Here is a 19,236-nt window from a genome sequence, read left to right on the forward strand (position 1 = left end):
TTGTACAAAGGAAGAGCTGATGTGCTGGAAGAGGCAAGCTGTCTGCTTCAACAAGGTGCTTCCAGGGGAATTGGAACTCCCAAGCTAATGGGACCTGGGTCAAAAGATTCTGCTAAGTTGTGATTGCTTAAACTTTTGCATTCAGGTAATGAACACCTCCTTGTGCATCTACTAAAGTCTGCATGCAGCTAGCTGTGAGCTGTAAAATAATGTCATGCATGAATGGCAAAAGCAAACCATCCTTTCTTTTCACTGCTAAAACAAGAGACTCCTTAAGTGAAAAAAAAAATATTGTGTGAACCATTCTGCTGGTTCCAAGAACCAAAGTTAGTGGCTCTCTTTTTTTCTCATTTAAGACACAGCAGTGAAAGATTGAATGGTGGATGTGAGGCCTGTTTCTTCCTTGACGTATTTACTTAAAAATTTCTTTGTGGATTTTTGAATAGTTTGCAGGTGTATATGTGTGTGTGTGTGTCTTAATTCATTGTACACTACCTAAGGTTTAGACAGACCTGTCCAACAAACAACATGACTACTACTACTAAAATATGATTTTGCAGTTCAGATTAGTAACTGAAAACAACAAAATAAATGGACAACAACAACAACAAAACAGCAGCTTTTTTAATGTCATGCTAAATTTTCTTCTAGCTGAGTATTGTACATATTCAAGACTGCAAGACTACCTCCTGCTCTGAGACCTGATATTCACACCTGCTTCCAGATGTGTCTTCTCTTCTGATAAAGACAGTTATTGTTAACCTGCTTTGCATTTCTCATAAGCTGTGTTTACTGCTGCATTTGTTGCCACAGCATTCCTTCATGTCTGAAAGACCTAAATCTCATATTCCTGCTATAATGCTTTGAGACCATGAGATGTGTCACCAAAATGCCTAGAAAAACAAAGGTAAATGCACTGCCTTTATTCACAAGTGTGTTGCCCTATGTACCTCAGTTAATCTAGTACTAAAATGGAATCAAATCTTGGCTCCATGAATATTAGCAGCAAAATCCACTGACATCAAGGAGGTCAGGAATCTACTGACTCCTGCCTGTTAAGTGTTGCAAATCTCTCTGAGCTGATGTCTGTAAAATAAGACAAGAGATAGAAACCCAAGGATTCAACCTCAAAACTTGGTGCTGCTCTGGGAATCTGTAACTCTTACAAAGTATCTCCTAATGGACATTCTTTCTTCTTGTTTTTCTTGGCTGCTGTTGAGTGCTTCTGGTGCCCAAGCAGGGTCAGCACTGGCCATGCATCCAAATGTACCAGGTACAGTGTGTCTGCACTGGGATGTTAATGAATGTTAGCATCAGGAGACTGGCAAGGGAAGAGCCCTGTAAGAAAAGCCTTTTATTTCAAAAAGTTCTTCTGTGCCCCACAGCTGAGGGACAGGGTTTAGTGCATGTCCAGTGGGTTGCAAAATTTCTCATCACCGTGCCTGAGAATTTGTGCTCTGTCAAAATTGTTAGCTAAAATTTGCAAAATGTTCTGGAAGTGTCAGCACTCCAAAACATTCGAGGTGCAGCTGGTATCCATTCTACACCCTCCAACAGCAGACAGAGCTAAATACACTTAACTGAATGTGAGTCTCTGAGATAAAATTTGGCTGTTCTACAGGAACAGCAAAACCTCATCAGTTTTTTTCATCAACTTCACCATAATTTCCTAAGTTACAACATAAACAGCGTTGCTACCCTGTGTTCTAGCTTGGCTCTGTTTCCCTTGTGCAATGTAGAAATACAAATATATTCCTCTTGCATTAAGGTGTAGTACAAACATTATATACTGAGAGGTAAGACAGAACCCTCAAAGGTAACAGTGGGTAGCACAGATACAGCTCCTACAAGACTTCAGACCAGATCAGACTTGATGTCATTAACTCTCGTTAGCACTTGGAGCTCAAACAATGCCACATTGAAAGTACATGGGTGGCTTCAATCCATTTCCTAGTGGGCAAGTGTCCACCTGACAAAAGCACTGCTAACATTGGCAATGTGTGAAGCACTGGCAGCTCACCCGGAGCAGTCAGTGGACAGAAACCCACGACAGGATGCTCTCATGATTCCAGAAGAATGTTTCCAAGGGAGGCTTTGACAAACTGATGGGAAGTCAAGTGTCCTGCCACTTGGCCTGTATTGCCAAGGTGTTAGCATGGCACTGTTCCCATTCCCTAAAGACATGTTTAATCTTTGACAAGGCACAGTGTTTGATAGCAGAGTTGTTTACATATGCATGTGCTCAGCTGAGCTGAGGTGTGCTGCACTGTCAGTGCCACATCACTCACTGAACAGGCTTCCAAACACTTCTGATAGTTTTATTGCTGAATGGAGAGAAAAATGGACACATTTTAATCATTAAGCACTGTTTTCATAGTGGTAGCTCTGTCCACAAAGATACTGTCTATGAAATCCTTTAGTCACAAGAAATAAAGTCAATGATTGATTTGTATTCTGCAATGCACCCTCTGGCTAAAACCAAGTTATAAGTACCAAATGGTTGAGACGGGGCTTGTGAAAGAGCAGTTATGTGAGTGGCACTAGAAGAAAAATGTTAATAAAGGGCAGTCCATTGAACTGAGGTTAAATACTTTCATACTTCTCAACCAGCCCAGAAATGTCCCTGAATTCTCATTAAAAAACGTTCTTTATAATCTGATGTTTTACCTTATTATGGAAGAGGAATCTTGATGATCAAAAATTATTACTTCCTTGAGGAGAAACAAAGGTAACCAGGATATAGCTTAAAATCCTTTATCCTTTTCATTTTCTTTAAGCATTTGTCTTGTCTTTTTGTTCATTAGTCTGGGAGTCTGGGCTTTATTTTATTTTTAGAGTTTAGTTGCTTTTTTAAATGAGTGAACTTGAAGAAGTTTGGAGGCTTGTCCCTAATTGTGTGCAGGTTCTTTAGTGCTCCTGAGGCAGAGCCAAGCCAGGAGGGCAGCCAGTCTTTCCACTGCCACACCAGGGACCAGCCCCCCTAGCAGCCTTGCTCAGCCTTCCTTCTCACACCCCAGAGCCCCCTGCAACACTCCCCCAGAACCAGCACAATCCACCCAGATATGTATTTGAGGCTTTGGGATTTTCCATACTGGCCTTGAAGTCTCAGAGAAACACAGCCCTGACAGGTACAGTTCACTCGAATCCTGTTTCCAGGTTAAAAATGGCAAAAATCCCAATATACTGGGAAAAAACTTTACAGAAATTAGCAAATGCCTGTAGGTGTTTGAATTGAGGTTTGGGATGTCATCGAGTCTGGCTAATGAAGAATGAGCTTGCAGGAGTTGATGCCAGGCACACAGTAGAAAACTTGGGTTTAAACCAGATGATTGTGTGCCTCACAGGTAGGACTGTGGACCTGGCACCTGGTGCATCCTACAGCTGTGCCAGTTTTCAGCTGTGCCACTGGGTACAACCCAGGCTTTGGAATGCTTTGAGGATGCCAGCACCTCATCTCTAATTTAAGGTCATAGAAAGTCCCAGGGAAGTTTTCTCTGTGCTATCATTGCCAAGGGGAGTGACTGATAAAAATGGTGTGAATTGACAAGTCTGGTGAGAGGATGCACATGTGTTGGGAGAAGCCCCGCAATGGACACGGGGATGTACTTGAGTGGAGATTCCCCCTCGGTGGCCTGCACAGCACTGACCTGATCCAGCAATTGGACTGACCCCCAAAAAAGTGCAGCAAAGATGGTGTATCCTCCTTAGGAAGGAGTGTCACGTCTTTCTCCTGCATTAGGGAACAGCATATACCTTGATTTTAAACCATATACATGATAAGCCAACATTTGTTTTAAATTTTAAATGAGCGTAAAATAGCATTTTTGTAAGTGCTTGAGCCAATGCCTATTTAGTTACAGATGGCATGTTTGAAAGCCAGGGCATGTTTGATTCCGGGCTTTTCTTTATAAACAGCTTAACCTTTTTTGTTTAACAAATGCTAGGTTTCAAACAAGTCTGTCTGTATTGACTGAGTAGCGTTTTTTCTGTTACAGAAGTGTTTAATCCTGGGAAAACTCAGATCTGAAAACCTCTTCGTTGGCTGAAATGTTCAAAGATTTAACAAATTCAGCAAGTGGGAAAATTAATCTTTGAATAGAAGAAACAATCTGACAAAATAAGCCATAAAAGTAGGTGCCAGGTGTCGCAAGGAAGTTCTTAATGCAGCACTTGCTTAATGTATACTCAAAATGCATCCACTTTTGTTCCAAGATCCAACAAAACATATGAAATTGGGTTACACCAATTCTCTTGATCTATGAATCTTCCACTGTGTCAAAAATAATACACCAAACAAACTTACATGTAAATGGTGTGATAAAATGATCTACCGTATACATTATCATCCATTAATATTGTTGGGGCTAATGCATTTCATCTGTCACACACTTTGTTTTATATTATCCCCACCTTACTAAAAAAATACCATAAACTCTGCTGGGTTGACAGCCATGCAGGTTACCTGCTGGGAAGCAAAAGTCCAAGGGCACTGTTTCCTGTCACTGTTTTGCCCACAGCTGCAGATGGAGAAGGAAGTAGCGCAGTCAGGTTGTGGGGAAAGGTGTGCTCTGCTCTGGGCATTGCCACTGTCCTTTGGACATGTCGCTTCATTTCTTTACACTCATCTTCCTCTTCCACTGAGCGTGTTTGTAAATAAGTGGAGCTGCACCTGTTCTCACAGTAACCAGTGTGACATGCCCCACGCTTGGCAGAAGCCTCCAGGCTCTGTAGTATAGCATAGTAAGTGAAAAATAACAATTCATAATAAGATGAGAGACTCTGAGATCACTCTGACCTTGAATTCTCTACTGTCTTTTAACAGGGAGAGGGTGAAATTGGATAGAAACAGCCCCCTCATTTTGTGTAGAGCCACCAATGACCCAGGCTGCATTTGAACCACAGCCCTAGAGGCGAAAGGCTTTGTGTCTCATTGCCAATTCACAGCAAGAACATAACTTGAGCCCACACACTAATGCTAAGCAAGGGCTGAGTGTTACTAATCCTTGTTCACATATCTACACCTATTAAAATCACATGTGTGAAGGTTTGCAGGACTTGTTCTTTTACTGTAATGATTGGGCCTTTCATAATGTGTTCTTAAATAAAAAAAAAAAACTGAAAAAAAGAAAATAAAAAGACAAATGCAAGAACAATATGTGGCTTTCTTCCTCAGACATAATTTGCTGAATGGTGTTGTTTGTCTTAAACTGAAACATGTTTTTAGAAGGCTGAGAAGAATGTTTAGACATAATGATTTAAAAGACTCATTATCACAGGTGCTGCACTTCATTCTCCAATTCATTCTTATTGCCAGAAAACCGCCTCCACAAAGGCTGCCTGGCAGTGTCCCTCCCACTGGAATGCTTGCCCTTCTCCCTGGCTGCATAATGTGTGGAGGGCAGGATTATCCAACTCACTAACCATCCCTCTTGGCCCATGGGCTCCAGGATGATGTTGAAAATCTACTTGGATAAGATCTTTCAGATTCTGACTTTCAATGACCCTGTGACAGAACAAGATAGAAAACTGCTGCTTTTTAAAATGCTGGGTAGTTACTTTCAGCTGCTAACAGATTTCTTCATTCCTGACAGAATATATAAGCATCCATTATAGTTCTTTTTTTCTTCATGTAAATTATGAGTATCAGACCTGAAAACCTTAAAGAATTCTCTTGAAAGACCATTTTATCCCTCCTGATATTTGCACCCCCGTGGACTAGGTGTTTCACAAGGGAGACCAAGTGGAGTGGAGTGGTGGAAGAGGAGACTGCTTTAAAAAGAAATATTCTCTGATTTTTTCAGCCAATGACAGCAGCCAGGGGTGAGCAATGGAACTTGTTTGTCCAGTATTTTTGTGAGTACAATCACAGTGTTCATAAATTGTGTGTTACAGTTACAATTCCTCATGATATAATTCTGAGCCCTTTACTGATACCTGTGCAATCATGCCAAATAAGTCTCTTAATTGTTGTCTTACACACCATACTGTTTATTTCCCTGATGCTTATGGGAAATGATTCCAGGTAAATCACACCTGTCTGGCAGTCAAACAGCTTGAAATGTAAAATGCCAAGATTTCTTCTCCTGTGCTTTCTGTACCATAATTCCAGTCCTACTTCTTTCACTGCCATTCTTCGGTCCATCTTTTTTTCCAGCATAAATTTCTCTCATCATTTCAATATACTCACATATCCAGGATCTTGGTCATCTCTTTTAAAAAGTCATCTGCAAAGTGACTTTTTTTTTGCTATTGCTATAAAATCACAGCTTCTGAAACCCAGTGGTTTCAGATGGGGCATGAATGGATGTTCTATTTGGGAGATGTCCAGTTATGTCATTCCATCTCCAAGCTGTCATTTCCCAGTGCTCTTACAGGCAGCCAGTTTTCTTGTTAGAAGAAAAGAGCACAAAGTGTTTAGGTATAAAATATATCATTATTTTACTAATGCTACTTTCTCATATAAGCAAATAGTGTATCTTTCATATGTTATGCAATTATGGCTAAGAGATGGTCTGTGTGGGATGAAATAAAAAATAATGGTTCATGAAATCAGGGATAGAAAGCAAAGTACCCACAGAGCAATATAAAGAATTTGTCTCCATTATACAAAGATTGAGGAGCCCACAGTCATTGTTTATTCATATTTTCTGTATCTGTTGTTGAACTTTTCACATAAATTATACTCTAGAAAGTGACATGGCCTTCCATTGCCTTGTGCATATCACACTTAGTACAAATAAAACCACTTTGGCTTTATAAGGAAATAAAGCTTTAATGTAATGTGTATGAACACATGTGATCAAACTCAAGTAATCAAATCCAAGTCCTGTCATCAAGAAAAAAATTCTGATACTGAAACCAAATAGGGCTAGGAAACCTCTCAGAAGTGTCCCCCTGCCCTACCTGCCAACACCTGTCAGTCAGTATCAATCCCCTGCTGATGTCAGGTATCAAAAATCCAACATATTTGTTGCATGCACCTGTACTTTTCAGCTGAATTCCAGGAAAACCACCCCAGACTCAGCCAGAGCAGAGTCAATCAAGCAGTTTGATCCTGGTGAATCTCTAATGAGCCCTTGGGTCCTGGGTTGCTGTGAGTCTGAATGGGCCTCAGTGCAGTGGTGAGCTCCCAGTTGATTTTCTGGTTTTAGTGAATACATATTTTCATTTGAAGCCACTGCAAAAATTATTTCATGTTGAAAAGAAGCATTCGTGGATCTCACAAACAAACAATATAAATAAAGAAGCCAGCCTTCAAGTGTGACTTTGTTCTAGAAAAATATTAAATGCAGTGCATCACACACACTCACAGTCACTCTCCCCACCCCACTTAATTTACACATTCTTTTATTTGCAGACTTTTAAAAAAGTACTACCCAACATAGCACAATTTGCCATCAAACCAAAAAGAAAAAATATAACCCAATACTTCACTCGGAGGCTGGAAATGCTGCAGACAGAAATTGTTAAGTCCTTAACATATCAATCCAGAGTTGTATAATTCACATCCGGAGCTGCTAGCAAGTCACAGGGGGTGTGACTTAATATGCTCCCCAAAGTCCATTATGTTATCCATATCCAGGAAGATATCTGTGCCAGGGCTTTCTTGAATCAAAGCGATGTCCACCATTCTTCAGCTGTGAGCCTGCTGAGATTTTTTTTTTTTTTCCAGTTTTTGGCAAATAGATATCTGGCTCTAGTACATGCCAGATTGATGCACTTTGTGACTGATCCCTTAATAATATTCAAGTCTCCTAGCCCCAGAACACAAAAGCTCAGCAACTGCACAGATATATAACTCCAATATTTTTTGCTGATATGAAAAAAAAATCCTATCTCCCTCCCCCAAAATGTACTCCTTCTCTTGTGCTAGACCTTACAATTTTAAATCTAGAGGGTTTTGGCTTTCATATAGTCTAGTGACAAACAAATTTGTTTTCAGTTGTAGCAAATGTAGAAAGAGACTACAAGTGAAAGACAGAGAGAAAGAGAGAGGGAGGAAGGAGGAGAGAATATGTGTTAGTTTTACACTTGGGGGCCACATTGCATCTATGCAATATTTTCTAATACATGTATCATATTAAGATGCCCTGCATGACTTCATAGCTTCCTTTATCATACACAGCTATCACTCTTGAGCCAAACCTGTGTGTGGAGCTGTTTTCTAGCTCTGATTAATAATTCCAAGGATATCATTGCTAAAAACATTAACAACCACCTATTGCAAATAGAACATTTTTAGAAATCAGGATCTAAAAGTAAACAGCCCAGTCTGGCTTCATTTCTTATGTTTTTATTGCTACAGCCCTGTGAGACTCAGTAGATGGAACTAAGTTATAACATTGTGCTGCTGTACAATGCTCTTTAGTTACAATATCATGATATATTAATACGTATCTACACTTCAGTCTTCAGCAGTTTCTTTCATTTGAACAGATGCAATCTGAGCCACATTTTTCCCAGTCTTTTTTAATTTTTGGACCCCTACAAATTTCCAGTGAAAAGTATAGCCCCCTTTAGCATTTCCATATGCAGAGATTGCTCCATAGTATCTGCAAACCCATTCTCCTTAACCTTTTATTAGTAAAGGTAGCAGGAGTCTGTAGGTCACAGACTGAAAACATTTTCTAAGACCTTACAAGCTAATTAAAATACAAACCCCTCACCCATTCGACCAGCAATACCTCCAATTTGCAAAGGTGCTAGAAAAGGGACAGAGAGGATCATTGTCTTCCCAAGAACAGTCCCATAGATGGAAACTCCACCTCTGCCACTGAATTTCCAGCTTCACTGTTAACCTTCATTCTTCTTGGGCAGTGGTAGATCTGTCAGTGTAAACAGTGGGCACAGAGATCTGGAGAGTTGAAGGCTTCTAGCAAAGGAGGCCTCTGAGCCTTGTTGCTACACAAGTAAGATTTTGCTGTATTTTCAGTACTACCAAGGCTTTTTAAAGTGTAATCAAGCTTTTCCCCCTGTTCTTTGGATGATATAAAAATCACTGCATCCTAGATGTTGTGGGCTTTTTGTTCTTCTTCTTTTTTTTTCCCCCTTAGTTTTCTTTGTTTTGTTTTGGTTTTGGTATGGTGCTTGTTTGTAATATATGAAGAAGACTTAAAAATTGTAGTCAAAGCTATTTCTTCACTGCTTGTTTGCATTGCTAGTATAGGTCTTATCTTTCACAGCAGACTACATTGCCACTGGAGTTCTAAAAAACAAAAAAAAGCAAGACTACCATTCAGTAGTGAAGATCAGAAGTTGAACAAATTGGGAAGCCACTTTTCATGGAACTGTTAAAATCTTCTGGTTTTGCTTATTTGCTCTTAACTATAACCTTGTGAAATATGCAACTGAGATTAAATCATTGTCAAAGTTTCAGCCCTTGTGGCCTTCCATCAGGACGTGTGAGACTTCCCCCTGCACATTCTAAGATAAGTCTGCACTATTTTTGTTAGAATAGTTCATGCATTTAGAGCGACTTGTTCCAGCACAGATAAGGCAAGTGGTGCTTTATGATGTACGAGCTGGTCCTGCTGAAGTGTGTGTTACAACAGCTGAAGTATCACTTCCCTGTCTACACTGCCAGTTTGGAGTAAATCAGGAGATTCTATTTAAGCTTTTGTTAAAAAAAACGATAAAAAAGTCTTACAAATCCTACAAACTCCAAGATGAACTCCTGCACAGAAATCCCCAACTCTGCATAGGAGACCACTGGTACGTCTGTGGGAGGATGGTGGGTCTGAATATGTTTATTTCCCTTTTTTTGTAATAAAATTGAGTAAAGAAAAAATTAAAAGAAAATCTAAAGTCAACAATATGTGCATTTTTTCCCCTAATAATCCTTCCAATGACTGTAACTGCAAGGCATGTGATGTGATCGTAGCTGGAAAATGAAAAGGACTTGATATTTGTAGGTGGGAGAAGGGGTTCACAGACTAAGCTGTGTGTGACCACAGCATGAATAACACTGAACGAGCAGTGGGTGAGCAGTGGGACTTGGGCAGTCTGTTCTCCATGCAGCTTTCCCCATGGATTCACTGCTCTGCCATCAACACTGCCCTTTCCCTATGGACCTTCCCTCACATGGGTGCTACGCTGGACTTCTCTAACAGTCGTTAAATTGGAGGAGATAAATATTGTTGATGCCTCCAATCTCCTGTCACGTTCATCTGAAGTTAATCTATGGTTACAAATGCTACAGCATGATGAGGTGAGCTGCTTTTCTCCAGGAAGCCAAGATAAAAGAGGTGAGATTGTCAGCCAACAAAACTAGGGAAAGTTAAACTTCATATATCTCTCTGATAAAAAACAAGCATAGTAAATCTTTTAGAAAGTAAAACTAAACAAGGGCGCTCTATGTTGTTAAAAGAAGCAAATCCAGAAGGATTTTACAGAAACTCTTATGAGTTCTGGTCAAAGCTATACTAGAATATCACATATTCTATTGAACTAATGTTGATGCCAGTTCAAGAGACTGTATCCCCAATGTCACGATCTTGGCATTTCTCTTAAAACCAGAGTTCCTAAATGTCTGTCTCTCAGAGTCTCTGTGCTTTCTTTATTAAAAAATGGAAATGGCTATCCATTAGAGTCCTTATGGTCAAGATTCCAACTATGGAATGCAAATTGGAGTGTTCTGTACAGTGGCTTTATACTCCAGACAATAAATACAGGGTATACAAAGACATTTTCTGTTGGCAGCTAATAGCGTTTTCCTTCTAGGAAGTATCTTCATTAGAAGTGAAGTTCAGCTTGTAGGGATATAAACCTTTTGTGTGTAATCTCTGCCAGTCCTGCAGGCACTGGCTGCAGTCAATGGAGTAAGTCAGGTACCATAGCAAGGCGAGGCATTGCACAGTGGGGATGTTTTAGTCTAGCTGGGATAAGCTGCTGTTTGGGCCTCTGTATTAACTTGGCAGGCCACTCAGATGACCAACTTAGGCCAGGAAAGACAAAATATTCTCTGATATGTTACTGTTGCAGATAATCTCCAAATTTGTTTTCATTGCCTTATCCTGCAATATGCAAAACGCAAGCAGAGCCCTCTGCCTGTGGTGTCCCACTGCTGCCGGGGAGGAAAACGTGAAGGCAAGAGAAGCTGTTCAGTCATGGACCACAGAATGGCAGGAAAAGGAATGAAAGCTACTGGTGAGGAAAAGGCAATACAAGATGATACTCTTTTATAGTATTATATGGCTGAAACAAGAGGAAGATGAGTTTGAAATAGAATTGTGGTGCTCTTTTTTACTTTTTTTCTTTTTTTCCCCAGAGAGGGTACTGAACAATCGCTGGAACAAAATTTGCCTACAGTGGAAGGGGAGTTCTGACTTGAAATATTTAAAACCAGGTCAGATGTCTTTTTAAATGAAATATTGTAGCTCAGCTAGAAATGACAGACTCATGGCAGGAACCACTTGTTGAAATTCAATGACCTCTGTAATAGAGGACCTCAGAGCTGAAGATCATAATAATCTCCTAAAAATCCTACTTTTATTTATTTGTATTAAAGGAATGCTTAGATTCAAATAACATCTGCTTGCAGAAAAAAACTCCAAATATATTCTTAAAAATTTTGTTGTGCTAAATCAAAACTAACATTGCTATTTTCTGATAAACATTGTAAATGCACTTAGTAAAAATAGACAGTCATTGCCAAAAGAGCATATAATACCCATTTTCTAACATAAACAACTAGATTTGTGCACAGGAAGAATCTCATAGATTTTGGTAACAGATTCATGCACACATGATCTGATTGGTGGAACAGGATTTCTGGGCATATCAAGTACCCAAGGCACAGTAGAAGCTCCCTGCATGTCCTGAGGTGGCTATAGGAGATCATTGACAACAGCACTTATTTGTCCAGACAAGAACAACTTAAGGTCTGATTCTGCAAGCTTTTGATTATCCTCCCAAAGACAGTGAAGGTAGTTTGCCACTTTGACAGGTTTGAAATCAGGAGGAAGGAAGGAACTTCATATTCCTACAAGATGGTAAATTGCTGCCTTGCCAGCTTTCCTGTAATTGTCCTGTACTGCAACAGTCAATGTTTCAGTAATAAATCATTTAGTTCTAGTGCCACAGGAAAGTATGCAAAATGGACTGCATGTGCTATTTTAGCTATGTTCTCCACTCCTGTCTGGACAAAGATTGCTTTAGGTCAGAGGACACATGTGTTTTCATAACCATGGGCACAGTTTTCTCTGGTCTTTTGAACATAGATTTCTCCAGTCTGGGCCAGCAAAGAAATCTAGAGGCCAATGTTATTCTATCTATGTAATATCTGCTTTCTCTGCATTCCTCTTTGGCAAAAGCACTGCCTTAGCTCCTTGCCTTTGAGAAGGAGGCTAAGCTAAGCAGGCTGGCAAGGCACAGAAAGAAGATGGTGCCTCAGGCCAACAGTGGTGATGCCAATTCTACCACAATGCCTTGAATGCCAGATTATGTCTTCCCACGGATGTAGGAGATGTCCTAAGGGTGCTGTTGCCTGAAGAATTACAGTGGTTCTTGTACAACCATGAGTTGTTGAAATAAAGTGAATGGAGCAGGTGTAAATGATAGATTTGAGCTTCAGGTAAAATAGCGGACAAAACACACTGGGCTTCTTCTTGTGAATGCAAGACCCACCCTTGCCCTTTGTGTCTCCCTAACTAAACAGAACAGTCTCCAGTGGAATTTTACATCTACCAAATGCCTTGAAATCCAAACACAGTGCATTTTCTGTGGGACAGAGGCTGATGACAATCTTATATGTCTTTGGGTTTGAAATTGCAACCTTCTTTCTGATCTCTCCCCTGTAAAACAGAGCTCTGTAGAGCAGGAGAGCAGCTCCCTGGCTTCCCTTTTTCAGAGGCAAGCTTTATGAAGGAGAAAGTAAGTCAAGAAAGACTGACTTGAAGAACCAGAGCAGAAAGGTCCTGAGACCTTTCTTTTCTTTTCCCAGTCTAGTAGATGGAGGATGTCTGGAATTACTCTTGTAAATTATCCCCCTTATATATGCCTCCTGTAATGCCTGCAGATTCCTCTCTTCTGTTCCTAGGGATCCTGCGTTAAGTAAGGACAGGGAGCTCAGAAACCAGCTCCACTGGAGCTAATTGCAATATTTCAGGCTGCAAGAAGTTTCCCAGAAAGGATCCTGTTCCAGAGTGCCTGACAACTTCATCTCTCCAGAGACTCCATCTAGAGGCACCAGCAATAGACAGAGCCTCTGATGCAATAAGTCTTGGGAGGACTCCTGAGACACAGGGAAAGCACTTGATGTTGCTGCTTTCCTGATTGTTTTGGATAGCTCATTGTCACCTAATTGTGCTGTAGGAAGGTCTGTCCATTCCCTCCTGCCTGCTCATTTATGCCCTCAGGCTATGTAAACGCTGAATGTGCCTGAAACAGCAGCCAACCACAAAGTCTCCAGTGCCACTCTTTTGGTATGCACTAGCTCAGATTCCTTGTTGCAAGAAAAACCTCTGTCTGCTGATAAATGGCAGCATATTTTACAAAGAGAGACTGCTCTGCTCCTTCAGCAGGGCTCTGTCTACCTCCTTGGCTGACTTGAAACGGCTTGATGTAGCTGGGAGGCCTTTGCCAAATGAGAAGGAAAAAAAAGGAAGACATATGCTTCAGGAGCTGGAGGAATAAAAGGAAAGACCAAAACAAGTTTTAAAGCAGAATTATTAATCAGAAAAATATTTGTTAGGAAATAGTAAAATACAGTAAATATCTCTTCTATAAATGTCCTGGTCAAGCTATTGAAATACTCTCAAGGAAGTTGAAAAGGATATTCCTGAGAACCCTTTTGCTTTGTTTATGAATTAATAGATCAGCTATTAATTAATATGATTGTAAGCTTCAAGTGTCGGGAGCTTGTTTGCACATGCAGTGGCATAGAGGTGGCTCTGTGCAAAATACTGGTAACAACTGCTTCTGTGGAGGAAAACACCTACATTCCTGCAGTTTTCTGTAAAATGAAAATCTGCCTTTGGTGGCTCCTGAGAGGAGTGCACTTCATGTGGACATGTGGTTCCAGCCTGCAGCCCTTCCTGGGCTTTGGGCTGGGTGTTTAACTCTGGCCTTGCAGGAAATGCAGTACTCATTCACTTCCTAGCCTAAATTAAAACTTCCTGTCTTGGCCCAAAATGAACTCCTCTTGGTCGCCCTTACTGACTGCAGAGTGATGGTGGCCATAGGCTGCTCTGAAGATCTGAGGTATCTGGGACAGAAAAACACAGTGCCAGAGACAGTGGTACACTGAAGAACATGAAATCTAAGTGGACTGATTTGGAGAAAAAACTGAGGCATGAGGGAATGCACTGACTTGCCTGTGCTCTGAGGATAGCTCAGCTGGGACATGGCTGGATCACTCCTATGATTACAAATCTGTGACAGACACATAGACCCTCTTTAGGAAAGACAGTGAAGAAAAGCAAGGGATGTACCTTCTATGTGAAGGAGCAGCACAAATACATGGAAACAGGAGACAAATATACAGAAACAGGAGACAGAGGCGGGCTGATTGGGAGCTTGAGGGCAACCCAGCAAGGGTAACACTGTGATGGGTTTGTTACAGATCATCTGATTAAGGTGACAAAGTCAATCATGTCTTTACACATTTAGAAGTCTCCAGATAACAGTCCACAGTGCTCCTGGGAAAATTTTACCTCTCCGACTTCAGCTGAAAGATCAAAACAGTGGGATGGAATAGGGTTGGAAAGCCTCTGGAGCTTGTTGAGAAAAACTTTGTAACACGGATGGTGGATGGCCAAAAGGTGGGTGATGGTCTCCTGGATCTGCTACTCACAAGCAAGGAAGAATTGGACAGGGATGTGATAAACAACAGCAGCTGTGGCTGTAGTGACTACAAGGAGCCACAAATGTGACAGGAGTGAAGACAAACAGCAGAGCACAAACCTGTGGCTTCAGGAGAGGAAACTTCGGCACTCAAGTTAGGACATTACAATCGCAATAGGCAGACAATTGGATGCACACAAGATGTCTGGATAACCAAACCCAGAGAACAGTGATTATGGCCTGAAGCCCTGGTTGTCAATGGCAGGTGCAGTACTAAAGGGGCCAATCCCAGGGCCTGTCCTCTTTGGCATTTGCATCAGTTACCTGGGGGAGGTCTCATAACATTTGCAGAGGACATCAAATTGGGCGGTCCAATTAATATGCTGTAGGGCAGAGCTGCTGTCCGCTGGGACCTGGAGAGGCTGGAGGAATGAGCCAACAGGAACATTGTGAAATTCAGAATGAATAAACGCAAAGTCCTAAGTCATAGTTGTCTCATTTCTGTCCTTGAAGGCTTTTGAAACCTGACTGGACAAATCCCTCAACAAACGGGTCTGAATTCAGAGGTAAAACATCTTTTGAGCAGGAGGCTGGAGTGAAGGCATCTTCACATCCCTTCCAACATGAATGGTTCTGTGATTGCTTGGTATGATCAAATAATCTTATGCTGTTAAACTTGATTGTTTTAAGAAGTTACTACCCCTGTGCTGACTATTGTCATCCATCAGCCAGAATCCCTACAGCTGGAATGCAGCTGGCGCATGTTCATGTTCCTAGACCATTGCAAAACTAATCCCTTTTACCTCATATTGCAACAGACTATAAATGCATACGCAGCTAATTACTGTGTGTCAGTTGAAAGGGCAGTCCTTTCTGGCTGAGGGCATGCTCGAGGCTTTCAGCTTGCTGGGTTCCTTGCCTACCACCATCTGCTCTCAGCCATGGTTCACCTACAAGACCACCCTCACTGATGCTGCATTAGTGCAAGCCAGAGTATCATCACTATATTGTCTGCATCACCATAACATGCACAAATTATGGTGAGGGACCAGCAAATCCATCAAGAAAAAGAAGGCTCTTGCTCCAAAGCACTGACTGACTGCACAAGTGGGTGCTAGAGGCTAGAGGCAGAAGAAAGAGCCCAGCGAACAAGCCAGGCAGTGGTCTGCAAGCTCAGCCAGTGACCTCTGTGCTCCTGGTCCTTAAATGCCAACCTGTATTCCCTTGACAGTCAAAGCACACTGCATCTGGCTAGTGCTTGGTGTGTGCCTGTGACCGTATACAGACATTACAGAAACCTACACTCACCCTTCCTGTGACATGAAGTTTTGCAATGGTCTACTAATTTGCTTATTTTGGGAAAAAGAAACATATAAATACAAATCTAAGGCGATTAATTTAAAAGTGTCTACTTGTAACTAACCACAGCTAAACTTGCTGGTTTCACTTATTTGTTTGTGTTTGGAATATTAGATACATTCTGAGGCCATGGCCAGCTATATAGGTGCACCATATCTCTGCTGCACAAATAAATCAAACTAAAGCAGCCCAGTTCTTGTAGACTGACATTAGGATAAGTATATCTTAAGAAAGTTCTTATTCAGACTTGGCTTCAGGCAATAAAACGTCATAGATGTATAACTCTAGCGAGTGAAATTTCTAGGGAGCAAATTAGGCTAAAAACATCTTCTAGAGACAGCTAGAAAGGAATCAGACACCACCCGAAAATAAGGCAAGTTATGCAGTAAATGTTTCATTTATTGGATTTCTTCCATTACTATTAGGGTTAAAAGATGGGTTGTCAATAAAAATGGTATATTTATGGAGGGCTCTGCATTTCAGAAGCCTATTTCTTGTCATTCACTCCTATAGTGCTTGATATCACCTCATGATAAAGTGTGAATAATCCCTGCATGAATGCATATTTCTACCCATTAACGATTTTATTATTTGACAGAATTATCTCTAACAAAAGCAAGTGGTACAGCTGTGGTTTAGGTGCTAAAAGGGAGGGATGTTCCTACTGAGCAATAGGCATGACTTGGGAAGCAGAGCATGGATTGAGAGCCATTAGGATGTGTTATGAGCTTGAAAAACAATGCTTGCAGTTTTTTGGAACTAATTTTCCAATGTTTCTCCATAAAATGAAGCTAGAAAGTACTCCTTAATCAAATAGCACACAGTGACCTGGTGACAGGTCACTGTCACCTGGTGTGTGATGTCACACCTGATGTGTGACATCTAAAGCCACAAAGAAATCTGCCAGTAGCACCATGATCTGGCTGTTTGTTGATATTTTCCTGTTTAATAGGTTTCTTGAATTTTCACGTGTGCTTGTTTCAGTCAATGCAAATGACTGCAGACAGGAGCCATGGTTTCTGTGTTTTCATGCTGTCATCTCGTCTGCCCTAGAAAAAATTTCCCCTCTTTGCTAACTCTGGAAGAGCCAGTACTGGTAAGACACCAGGCAGATGTGTTTGCTTCCAGTTACTGGAACCTTTTCAATATTGATTTTTTTTTTTTTTTTTTTTTTGGACATTCAGAGCAGATTTAATGATCCAAGATTATTTGTAAAATGCAGATTCCTTTGAGCTGTAGACTCAAATCCCAGCCTGGTCAACCAAAGTCCTTTTATCTTTCCAAGATAAATAATTTTAATTTTACACATTGCAACCTACATTGGGACATCTTGGAGAAGACCATGAAAACAGATTCACACCAAATATGTAAACATTAGCCAGGAGATCCAGCTGGCTTTTAGCATGCCATATTTCTCCAATAAAGGCTTGGGCCTTTGGTGAGGCATTAAAGACTCCAAAACATTCTTCATAAAACAGCAAATTTCCTTGGCTGCCCCATGTCAACCTCTTCCCTCTTCAGTTCATTGCACTGTGAGCTGTGAGGTGAACCTCACATGCTTTTTCACTGCTGCTGTTCTCCTGCAGGAGTCTCGGGACCAAACTGTTGGGCCAAAGTGTAAAATGGTGACACCATTGTCGGTCACCAAACCCCATAGCTCAGCATTTGGTATAATTGTACCGAGTGGTGAGGGCTACAAAAGCTTGGAGATAGGCACTTCCACTTCTTCATATGTGCTAGAGGTCAGCTTTGGCAAGAAAGACAGCATCTCTTGAATGTGGAGCACGTGGCTTTGTCTCTCCAGCTGTCACTTAAAATTGGGTATTCAAACAATAAATCGTGTTTTGTGACATGGACTAACTTGAATATTTTTTTATTCTATTTTTAATGTGTTTCTTTCATTGTTAAACACTCTACTTTTTTTAAAATCCAAGGTATCATCTGAGAACCTACTACTCAACAGCTGCTATTGACCCTGGAGCGCTCTCACTTCCCTGACTGTGAAACAAATTGTTACATAAGGAGAAATGATACAAATCAGATGCACAAGCTATCCAAAGTGACTTGTACTACCTTCATTCAACCGGGTTGGTTCAGAACCATCTACAATCCTTGGGCTTCACAACCACAGTAGCTCTCGGCTGCAGTTTGACAGCAAACCCCTGGAAGTTTGCAAAAGGAAGAACTTGATGAAAAGGAGAAAGCAGTTCCCTGGCCCTTCACAGGACTCCTCTGAATCCACCATGGAGGCAAAACCCCAGCTGCAAAAACGTGCCCAGGAAACAGCTTCCACAGCTGGGGCACAGTCCCTCGCCCTTCCAGAGCCATCTTACACACCCAGGACCAGCAGCTGGCACTGGGGCAAACAACACTGAGCTCCCTTCTAGCAGCATTTACTCATGTGAGTAACATGACTTGCACGAGTAGTCCAGGTGTGGCATCACCTCCACAAGTCACCTGTCAGTGATGTGACTCACACGAGTGAGCCTCTACAGAATCAGTCCCTTCTTCTGCAACCAGCTTAGGGCAACAACTGGCTCTGTCCTGCACACTAACTTTTGATGGTGCTTACTAAATAGTTAGCAACTACGCTGGGACTGAAGCAAAAGCATGCTTATTTAAAGAAAAATCCATAGCAGATTGTAAAAAGATCTTAGAAAAACAAAACAAAACTGTGCAATTGTTTTTGTTCATTTGGATCAAATTATAGCACATGGCCCTGCAAAATAAATAGGAGTCTGTCACATTTGTATTTCTAATCTCATATTGTTTTGGGATATAAAGGCATTTAAAATCAAAAAGCAAACAAAAATGGAGAATATTTGTTAAGGTGTCACTTTGCAAGGCACTAGTTTGCAGAAACAGTAAGTATATAATCTTATGTATATAATATGGGGAGTGTGCATGCCCACAGACAGTTATTTAGTACAATTTCTGAAAGTAAAAAGCAAGTTAGTCAAAAGACCAGTGGAAAAAGAAACTGTTCAGTGCATTTGTACATTGAGTTAACAGTGAAGTATTTCATTAGTCATGTTTTTAGTTGGTGTCTTAAAATAATCCCTTTTCTGTCTCCATATTCCCACTTAGACATTGTTC

The 19,236-nt window shown here is 41.0% G+C and overlaps 1 long non-coding RNA gene across 1 annotated transcript; it reads left to right on the forward strand.

Moving 5' to 3' along the window:
* The first annotated feature begins 14,875 nt into the window (after positions 1-14,875).
* On the forward strand, positions 14,876-18,886 carry LOC137478307 (uncharacterized). Its single transcript, XR_011001501.1, has 2 exons — positions 14,876-15,427; positions 18,075-18,886. It is a non-coding gene; the product is annotated as an uncharacterized lncRNA (long non-coding RNA).
* Positions 18,887-19,236: the final 350 nt, after the last annotated feature.

The sequence above is a fragment of the Anomalospiza imberbis genome, chromosome 8, assembly GCF_031753505.1.
Source record: "Anomalospiza imberbis isolate Cuckoo-Finch-1a 21T00152 chromosome 8, ASM3175350v1, whole genome shotgun sequence".
Classification (NCBI taxonomy): Eukaryota; Metazoa; Chordata; class Aves; order Passeriformes; family Viduidae; genus Anomalospiza; species Anomalospiza imberbis.